The sequence below is a fragment of the Rhagoletis pomonella genome, unplaced genomic scaffold (assembly GCF_013731165.1).
Source record: "Rhagoletis pomonella isolate Grant_MI unplaced genomic scaffold, Rhpom_1.0 Rhpom_scaffold_00004, whole genome shotgun sequence".
NCBI lineage: Eukaryota > Metazoa > Arthropoda > Insecta > Diptera > Tephritidae > Rhagoletis > Rhagoletis pomonella.
The window spans coordinates 76,416,099-76,427,612 of record NW_023458558.1 but is presented as its reverse complement, the minus strand read 5'-3'; positions in this window follow the sequence as shown (position 1 = coordinate 76,427,612).

The following is an 11,514-nucleotide window of genomic DNA, read 5'->3' as shown; positions in this document are numbered from 1 at the left end:
TTGTGCCGAAAGTACTTAGCGGGATAAAAAAGGTACATGGTTAACCATGTATGGGTTTTAATTAAATTAATAATCTAAGATATTTTGTGGTAAAGTTACACGTATCTATGCTTAAGTGTTGATATTTTTCTTATGTTATCTAAACTTCAAAGTCCATTAAAAAATTCAACCAGATCATAACATGTTTGACATGCAGTGGCCTATCTTATAAATACATATGTACATATTTTGATAAGCTTATCAAGACTCTAAATAAGTTTTCAAAACTTAACTTCAAAGCTGACAACTATTAGCAAGTCTCTAATTATATTTATTTGTAAATCAGTTTATAATTACTGTTAAGCGAGGCCGGAAGCATAAGTTTATCACCTAAATGGGTACGTATCATACACGTTCCTTAAAAGTGTATTGATTCAAAAATGTTCGTTTTTGATATTGTGTGCTAGAAATTTTCATTGATCTTATGTAGATATATTTACCTCCCTGCAAAAGCTGAAGCGGTATTTTTGTGTAATTTGTTGCAACAGAAAACAGTAAAGATTCGGTGTTCCATATGTTTCGCATGAATACATACATACATAATTTTTTGTATTTCCTGACAAACGGGAAATTTTAATTTAGTTAATTTTTAAAGAACGTGGGAGATATGAACTTAGCTTGAAGTATTCGTACACACGCCTGCTTATGAGCATAAAAACATACATATGTATGTATGTATGTAAGCACATGTTGGAGAGGTTTTGAGAAAGCACTTGTACTAGAAATCGTATATCCTATACAATGCACATGCAACTGAACTTATGAATCCGAGAAATAAAAGTAGAAAGTTATCACATTTTTCTCCTTTGTTTTTTTGGGTTTTAATACGAATTCGCATTACTAACAAGTACTGTATCTTATTTTGTTTTTAATTAAGTAAACCGAGGATCAGGCAATGAAAAAATTTTAACACCCGGCGTTATTCATAGCCAAGTAAATTATGGAGTGCAAATAGAAATGGGAATTGAATATACATACATATGTAGATATGTACATATTTATGTAAATTTACATATTCCATAGAGTTCATTGCAGCAACAAGGAGAGTTACACGTCCAAGCGTGTGACGAATATTTTAGGATAGATAATTATAAAACAAATGGTGGAAATTATAAAACGGTATTTGGCATTTTATATTTGTTAGCATTTACAAACGAATATGCCAGTTTTGTGAATTAGTATCATGTATCTCCGCACGTCACCTTGTCCGTCAAGCATTTTACCAAAAACCGAGAAACCAAACTCAAGCTACAATTATGTATGTATGTATGTATATCCTAGTGTAGGCGAGGTAAAAGTAAAAAACAAAGCAACTCAAAAGTTGGTCGGTTTCCCCCCTCACTCGCTGGCTAATTCCCTCCAACAGTTTTCTTAGTTAACATTTATTTGATGTGATGTTTTGATATTTCTTGACACTATCACGCGACGTTTCTCTATGAACTTTGAGTTATGTGGGTACTCTCTTCAACGCAGTACGGAGCTACAACAAATACAAGGACAACAAGACATTTTTCGACCAGTGTTGCCACAAATTTTTTTTTATTTTTTAACAAAATCCTCGGAAAAAGTTACCAAATTCAACAAAAAATTACCAAACTTATTTTATGTGCAGAACTGTACAAACATACATATCGAGCCCCAACCGCCATAATAACGTAACCGACATTTTTTTTAATTTTCTTTTTGATGCGGAAATGTTCCTAGAGCATCAAAAAGAAATTTTTGAAAAAAATTTAGCTTACGTTATTTTGGCAGTTAGGGCTCGATATATATGTATATCCAAAGATACCAAGCTTTTCAGGTAATCAGCGCTCTATTAACCTAAAATTTTTACGAAAGTTTGTTGAATTTTTTTAAATATTGAACAAAGTTTGAATTTGTTAGAGCTCTGTTAAAGAAAGAAAAATATTTTTATAAAAAACAACCAAAATTAAGTTACTAAAAAAAATAATATGTTAAAACTTGTCAAAAGATGGTGCGGCTATAATTTCTTCGACCACAGTATGTAAAAAAGTGACAAGAAAATATATCAAAAATTCAACGCTTGAAGGAAAGCTTTCGACTCACACATAGACAGAGTGAAGCCCCGCTGAATGAGCTTTTTGAACGAGAACATACGTATTGTAATTGAAAAGCTGACGAACTGACAGGGAAAGGTAGGACCACCCAAAACCTTCTAGGAAAGGACACGGTGGATATACTTAGCAAAAGCCAATTTCAAGCAGTTTGTTAAAGAACACACCATTCTAGTAGCCAAGGAATGCTGGAACAACTTTCGCCTTGCCAAACTTTCAGGATTACCTGGTATTTCTATTAATGGGGACGCTTACGGTCCACTTACTAATGTGGAATCAGAACCAATATTGACCTATTTGACATGTAAAACCGAATTGAAAAAGTTACCAAATTGAAAAATAAATTACCAAATTACCGAACTTGATAAATAAAGAAAAAATTACCAATTTTGGTTAAAAATTACCAAAGCGGCAACGCTGTTTTCGACTAGTATGAGCGGTACAGTTTTCTACACACATAAATGATCAAAGCCAAAGCCACATCGAGTCAGCCGCAGCTACATACAAGCAGCCAAATGAATTAATTACCAACATTTTTGAAAAGTGGTTGAATTGAGTTGAACGAAATGAAATAAAATGATATTCATTGTATATTGAAAAGTGACCACCAAGAATGCCAGATAACATCACTAGCCACAACCGATTCACTCGTGCTGGGGCGTATGCCTGTCGAGCAATCTAAGTTTGTGGATATGTACATATGTATTTACATATACATACGTACATACATATTTATTTCTTTGGGTTTATATTATTTGTATATATTTCGGGTTGAGTTGACCCAATCTCATAGAATGGACTGGGATAGGGAGCAGCCGAGTTTGTTAGACTCCAATTTTTTTTTATACACGTACACAAATATACCCTGCAGTGAAAAACCAAACCTGTCAGTAAACATACCAGTTCATTAACTAGTATGAGCTAAAGCGTTGACCTACCTATTTCGTAAAAGTGACAGTCGCACCACCAATTGTCAATTTTTCCGTAAAATTTCAGAGCCAGGATTTTTCCTTTTCATAGGCGCCTGTGACAAATTTTGGAAAGCGGCAGAGACAATACTGCAATAATGTCTGACAATGGTGTAGACAATTGTCACGTCCACCCACCAAACTGTTGTCACTGGCACATAGAATCAAAGTTAGCGTGGTCAAACCGCTCCTCAATATCAGCGAACGCTCCCATTGTGTACTCAACTGCTTCCAGCCCACTTTCATCTTTGTTACACGTAGCGCTGATTCACTGGACTTTCCCATTTAGTATGCATGTTAGTGACTCACTTTTCGACCGTGTGCTCCAGACTTTTCATCATGAAGGATGTCAGACTGATTGGCCTGAAGGTTTTTGCCAGCGCGTAGCCATCCTTTCACCATGACTCAAAAAAAAAAAAATGCCATATGCACTTAATCGTTTCACTGGTGTTGATTCGGTAGATTACCCCGCCAACTGGTATGATGCTACTAGTATTTCTACTGGTAGGTGCTGATGCATAGCTGACCAATTGAAATTTTGCCATTTAAAAAATTCCAGTTGCCTCCATGGAAAACGGTTGGAAGCCTGAAAAGCTAACTAATAGTATTTTAGTTCGCAACTGCATAGTGGCTTTCCCTGCTGGGTATGTGCATATATACATACAAATTCGTGTCAAAGTCAGTGTGTGCGTTGAGTTAACAGTTTTGAAAGCGTACTATTAAATTCCCGACACGAAGTTTTTTTTTTTCATTTTGTAAGCGCCAACTGTTTACAGCCGACATGCAAACTCTTTAACAGTGACTCACAAAAAATAAAAAACAATAAATGAGATATTGCCATTAATTGGTAGTACACTTAAACTTATTAAAGAGTATTATAGAATTGCACTTGTCATCAACAAACTCGGTGCAAGAAACATAAAACCGTAATATGTATCACTATCCCAAGCCTATTGCATGCATATGTACTAGAGATGGGAGCGCGATATCGGGACCCGCGGGACCCACGGTACTGATTTCAAAATGTCCGAGATGCGCGGTATCGGGAAGGTCTTTAAAAAATTTGAGGGCGACGCGGGCCATAGCCCCAAATAAAAAAATTGGTTTTATTTCACGACACAAGGAGTTCTGACCGACAACGAAAACACTTTGAAAACAAGTTTTGGGATTGTGGGCTGAAAGCTGTTCACACCGGATGTTATGCTGGATTTCCACTAGGCATTAAATGGCAAAAATGACAAATGACAAAGTGAGGCATTAAAAATAATCGTGTCATTACATTAAAAAATTATCTTTAAGTTCATTTCCACATGGCATTTTTTTAAATGGCATACATTTTCTGTCATTTCAATGCCTAGTGGAAATTCGGCATTAGTGTTTTCGTTGACATTTCTTACATCCTTTGTTTACAGTTTTGTTACAAAAAAATAAAAATATTTTCTTTCATTTTCTTTTCATTAACAAGCATTTTTCTTTTATTTTTATTTTAATTTGGCCAGCCAATTAACAATAAATCCGAACTGGCGTATTAAAGATGATAAAATATGACTTCCACTTAGATAAATATATCTAAAAAACACGTGCAGCCACAGATTGGAATGAGTGGAACGTGAGTTTTCAGTAGCTTTTAGCGAAAACATGTTTTCGTTTGGCAGATTTTACATGGACGAAAAAACAAGTTTTAGGTCGAAAACCAGTTTTAGCAACGAAAAAATGTTTTCGATATCGGTGAGAACATGGTATTGTGTTGTCGCGGTCGTCTGTAAGATGCACTTAGGCTCCGGGCCCATTGTGATGCCGCATGTGGGGTCAGTAGCTCCCAATCCTTCCTAAAACCATTTTGAACTTCGCAGGAATTTTAAAAGATCCTTGATTTCAACGCATCTAAAAGCATAGACAGACGGCAGCATTGATCCGGATCAACTCGTTAATTCGGAATTATCTCGGGAATTAACTGCAGTTGATCTGGATTAAGTCCTAGAGTTAATTCCGAAACTTAACTCGGATCAAGGAAATTTTCGATGACAACACTGACCAAGACTCAGAGAGCGTAGAATACAGTGATTATGCAAAAGTAGCATGGACATATACCTTTTCATCGGTAATGCAGACACCATACTAATTCAGATAGGAATTTAATTTAAATTGAATAAGAACTTATTTGAAATAGAATGGTGACTGCATTACCGACGACCTGGTGAATGTCCATGCTGTTTTCCAAATTCTTTGTGTTCTACGCTCCCTGAACAAACAAATACGCAAACAAAGCAGCACGTCCCTTCATCCGCGGTAGCCGGTGGGGAGATGCGGACTAGGTACAAGGCAAGACAACAAAACTTCTGTTTTTATTACATTTTTTTTTTTTCTTTATATGTGACCTGGTCTACGAAAAGGGAGCTTACGTGCGAAAACTAGTTTTCTGTGAAAAAGCTGTTAAAAGTAAGCAACTCGTTTCGTCAGTTTCTCATTATCTCGTTAATTGTTCTCCGCGCCGGACGTCCAGTAAGTGTTGTTGTTGGTCCAGTAAGTGTTGTTGTTGGTCGGAATATTATTATAGTTCATCATGTAAGTTGCTAGTGTGGAACATTTAAAAAAGTAACACTGAAGAAGTGACGTTTACTGTTTCTGTTGATTATCGTCTTCGCATTTCGCATGAAATGAAACATGAGTGTTGATGAGGAGTTCAGTGCCGTATACGGACAATATTTCCATTAAAAGGATGATGAAAGACTAGTGAAGATGTTCTCAAACCAGACGAGGAACCAAGTCCATCTTCCTCAGGATCAACACGTAAAAAGATCTCAAGGAAAACGACAACAAAGAAAAATACATAAACTACTCAGCATTATTATTTTTGGCCCATAATACGTTTTTCTAGTGTATAATCATGTCTTTTTAGCTTATAATTCAATGTATTTTGTTCATTACCAATAAATTATATTTTGTCGTATTTTTACTCTTCTTTCTCTACATTTTTAGTACACTTCTAAGCAAGTTAGGATTTTCTGCTTTTCACCACGTGAAAAAGCATCTCATCTTCCATCCGAATCAACCAAAAAGTGAAAATTGATTTTTGACACCTAAGCCCCCTTTCCGTAGACCAGGTCACATATATTTATTTTTACTTTATTTTGTTTTCGTATGTTTTATTTTATTTCAAATTTTTTATTTTGTTATTACTTGATTTAAATGTTTAGAGTTTAATTTAATTAATAAAGTCAAAAACAGCTAACTAAAAACAACGTTAAAAACATAAATTTAAAATTGAAGGAATAAAAAAAAAACTAAATTAATATTCTACTGGCCGTGGGATTCGAACCTTCGAACTCGCGGCCCGTTAATCCGCATTACCGTCTTCTGTCAAGGCACAATTTTGATCAGATCAATTGCGCCGTTAATCCGGATCAACGTTGCCGTTTGTCTAAGGTCCTCCGAGTTATCGAAGAATTGTCTACTCAGTGTGGAAACTCTTCGTCTGGATAGAGTAGGGCACTGGCACAACAGGTGCAGAATCGTTTCCTCCTCTTCTTCTTCTGCACAAGTCATGTAGCCGTACGCCTAATCGATAGGCATGCCTGCCAATTAGGCAGTGTCCTATTATAACAGATAATAACAAACCGATATTCTGCATATTTAAGCTCAGTATTAGGCCAGAGCGTTTAGCGCTGAGCGCTGGCCATAGTTTCCTGGCAGTTTGGCAGGTGATTTCGTCATGCCATCTGTCGTTCGATACTTTAGTGAATCTCTCGGAGATAAGTAGCTTGCAAGTTTGTAAGGGTATTCATATTTCATTGTTTATATCCTCAATAGGGAGCTTGGTGCCAAGTCGCGACAGTTCATCGGCCTTACTGTTACCTTCAATGTCGCAGTGTCCCGGAACCCATATCACCTTTGGGCGAAATTACTCAGCCATCTCGTTAAGAGATGTGCGGCATTCATGGCTACCATGGAGGTTGTCGACTCGACTGCTTCGTAAGAGATTTGATTGCCGCCTGGCTGTCAGTTAAGATTTAGACATCAGCTGGGGATATCATATCACACTTTACCAGTTTTGCGTGTCGGTCCATTGCCGTCAGTTCCGCCTGAAAGACGCTACAGTGGTCCGGAAGACGAAAGCTAATGGACACCTGGGAATGTTCAGAGTATACACCCCCACCAACCCTTCCCTCGAGCTTCGAACCATCTGTGTGTACATGTGTGGACTCGCCACACCTTAGAGCGACTCGTTCCCACTCTTCCCTTGAGAGAAGGAGGGTCGTAAACGCTATAGTGGAAGCAGCGTTCGGAAGGGCGTAGTCCACCAATCCGCGAAACACCGAAAACTCCGTTAATATTCTATTTAATATTCTACCATGACCACAACTTACTGCCGTGTCGGTTCCATCCCCTATCTTTTTCCTATTGACGTGCTGCAAAAGTATAGTGTTCTGTTGCTTTGCAAACTATATCTGCAATATTGAGCCCCCAGTTTAGTTTTGTATCTAGTATGAGACCTAGATTTTGGTCACTTCCTTTACTTCAAGGGTTTTCCCTCTAGAGTTATAGCATCGAAGTCGGGTATCTTGTGCTTCCTAGTGAAGACCACTAAGTCCATATTTTCAGGATTTATTCCCAGTCCTCGCCTTTTGCACCATAGGGATAGTTTGTTACGAGGTCTTTGAATTAGATCGGATACGTCGGAAATCACGTTGGTAAAGCTTTTGAGTTGATCATTATTCTTAAGTGAAAAAATAAAACTCAATAATAATTATTACCTTTGAGCGAAAAAATAAAAATCATAAAACAATCATCATTATTTTTGATCGGAAAATTAAAAATCAGGTAATATTAATTTCCTTTGAGCGAAAATATAAAACTCAAATATTAATTATTAATTTTAATCTTTATTAATGAAACTCGAAAAATAAAAGTCATTTAAATTCCAGTAGGACGTACGAACGCAAATACGCGAGTATAGTTAAAATCATTTTACGACGATTACAAGTTTTTTATTTTTTTTTTGTTAAAATTTAAAATATAATGATTATTTTCCATCCCTGAAAAAAAAATACTTAAAATTAGATAACAAATTAATAAGTTGTTAAGACTTGTCAATGTAAGGTACTGTTATAATTATGACACGGGGTGTCTATGTATGCCTTCAGAGTAGGCTTGGGGAGCTTTTGAACTAAAGAGTGTAAGAGCCAGCCTTTTTATATGAACTAGTTCATTAGTTGGTTCATCAAAGCGCACTACAATTTTCTGTGGCAACACTCCAATAAAAAAGGGAAATAAAATTTTAACACATATGGGTGTTTCCAGCGGAAGGTCCACCACGACAAAAAGAAATAAAAGTTTTATATCTAACGTATTTACGGGCCGATTTGTCTGCTTTTTAAAATATATACCGGCTATGTAAGTAGAATCATCTTTGCATAAAATGGTCTTCCTAGGTGGTGCCAAGGTCGAGATATTTCGAAAAACCGTATTTATGGTCTGATTTGGTTCGAATTTGGCGTATGTGGTTGAAACATAATAAATCATAGATTTCTAATAAATTGACCCTGAATTGGCGCTGAAGTCAAAATATAAAGTATATTCTACATAAAATACATGTTTTATTTGCGTTAAAAATTCATTTAAAAGCAATATTAACAAAAATATACAATGGAAATTTATGTCACGTGACGCCACGTCACGTCACGTTTCACACTTGGGGTTGTAAAAGAAAATTGAAACAATTTGCATTAATTCAAAAAACTCTAAAAACAACTAGAATTGCTCCAAATCATATTAAAATAAGTTTCATGAAAATAGCCATCCACAATTCGCAGAGTTTTGCGATTTTGTAAGAAAAGAAAAAATCAACTTCCATTTTTTGTCACGTAACGACACTCTCTTTAAATGCTTATATTTCAGGACCAAGCAGTTCGATTGATTTAATTTTTCGGTTAAATATAGAGCTAATTATGTGCTATACAATGGCCCAAAAAAGTTAAAGAAAACAAATGGTATTCCTCTTTTGTATCACATTGAAATCGTACGACTGTAACGTGGGCCACCATGGGAATGCCCATATGGCATCTCGTTTTTCGTTGTAACTGTATAAAGAAATAAATGACCGGATGACATTTCATTGAATTTGCAATGTTTTACTTCGTTTAGTGCAATTTATGTAAAAATTAAATATTTGAGTAAAGTTTTTGGGATTTGTTGTTTAACAAAAGACTTTCGCTTCCAGATGCAAAAGCGAAGTGCAATTTGGTCGCATTTCGAAGGCAAAATTGAAGAAAAGAAAATGAAATGAAAATTTGAATCGCCATATGAAAGCCAAGCATCCTTTTGTGATTTTGGAGAAAGACGAACGAATGAAGACAACCGAATTGTGCCGTTATTGCACAGGACCGTCAATATTTAGAAAAAATTTATTTTTTATTTAAGGATTAATTCAATCTTTTATATGTATTTGTTATAAAACTTGCATTTTTGTTGTTCTGCAACTCAGCTCCTACTACCGAAGTGGTTTAATTAGGTGAACTATAGTTCAATAACATGAAGGAACTAATACTCAGAAGAGCTAGTTAAATGAGCTGAACGAACTGGAAGTGAACTATTCTTTAAAGTTAACTAAAAAATCCAACTCTACTTCAGAGCAATATAAATGTTTCTGTATCACATTTTTATTACTGTTAGACGATATTTTGTACTGATAGGCTAAATAAAAATTCATTTGTAATCATTAGTGTAAGATTTCTATCGCAATCTACGATTTATGACGTGATAAACGAACTTAAATTAATAAACACTTCAACTCTACCATTATTTATTCATTCACCCTTTAATTGGGGACAAGTAGGGCAACAAAATGTTTCTCAATTGATGATTTTAGTAGGTCAAACTACTTACATACATATGTACTTATGTATGTATGTATATCCATTGGGGTATATGAGTTCCAAATTCTATGATTCATCGAACTATCTTCTCCACTGTCTCCTTTAGTCCAATACACTTAAATTTAGGCATTCGCGGAAATTGTATGTATGTATGTAAATACATTTAGGAGCGAGACACACTAGCACCGTGCACTAAGTTGACATGACGTTCTGTCATATTTGCACACCTAAATGTCACTTCTCATAAAATTTTGTCTACAAGGTTTGAGGGTTGCGCTTTCGTTGGACAACGCTACAAGAAAACCGCATTAGCGTGCGGTAAAAACACGCGCCGGCAGCATATTATCGCTTGCAATACATATTTACTTCGCTCCCCGCCGCCCCTCATTGCACATTTGTTGGCATACTTCCTATTTGCTTTATTTGTTTTAGTTTGCGCACAATAAAGGTCGTCGGGATATTGTTTACGTTTTTTTTTCGTTCGAAGTAAACGCAAAGGCGTTAGGCGAAATTGAGTAATATTAGTTTAGCTAATATAATAAAAGCGGACCGAGCTGAAGCCATGGGCGTCAAAAATATACTAACATAGTACATACATATGTGTGTTTGTATAAGCCAGGACGGCATTTGGTTGGGTGATTTTGGGCATTTCATTAAACCGGCATATAAACCCACCCATATAATAAAAATTCGTATGGATTTCTGTGTATATCTGCATTGAACAAAAGTACTTGAAAATTCCGCAGAAAATCCAGTTACATTACATACTTGGTTGGGCGATCTTGACTAAGTAAACAAGGATATCTTATCTTTTATTTGCATTCATAAAAACTCGTTTCATTCCTTTGACGTTGCAGAAACGCACTAAACAAACTTACGGCGGATTACTTAGTTGGCGAGTTAAGGCAAAATTTGAGGAAATGCTTATATCAGATTTCATGTCTGGTGAGGTAATGTTCATGCAACAAGAATATTTGAGCCTAGGCACATATCACACGTTTAATAATATAGAGATGTAACTCAAAATTTACGTTTTTAGAGATTTCATCATACAATTAACAAGCTTAATGAGGAGAATGAGTTCATCGTAACAGATGACTAAACTTCTCAAAAATGGCTAAGATATGTCTTTCCATCTGCCTTTTGGTATACCAACTGTATGAATTGATCAAACTTTTTTAGCGTTTTCACACAAAATTGAAATTTTGAAATAGTTCTTTATATTATTAAACGTGCAATATGTATGAACCTGTGTATGTATATGTACATATGTATTGTATTGGGAAGACCACGGCAAGAATGATATACTCATACTTGCATCCATACTAGGGATGTTGCGAATTTCTGTAAAGTATTTCTAAGAAACAATTAGGTAAGTGAATTAAGTTATTTTGGTAAATAAACAAGTAAGAAAGTCTAAGTTCGGGCGGAGCCGAACATTAAATACCCGGCGCAAGTATTAAATATATGTTTTCCACCTTTTCGAAAGATACCGCTACATGCTAAGCCGGGGTGTATAAATTTTAAGTAAATTAGCGTCCTTAAATTTCGAAATAT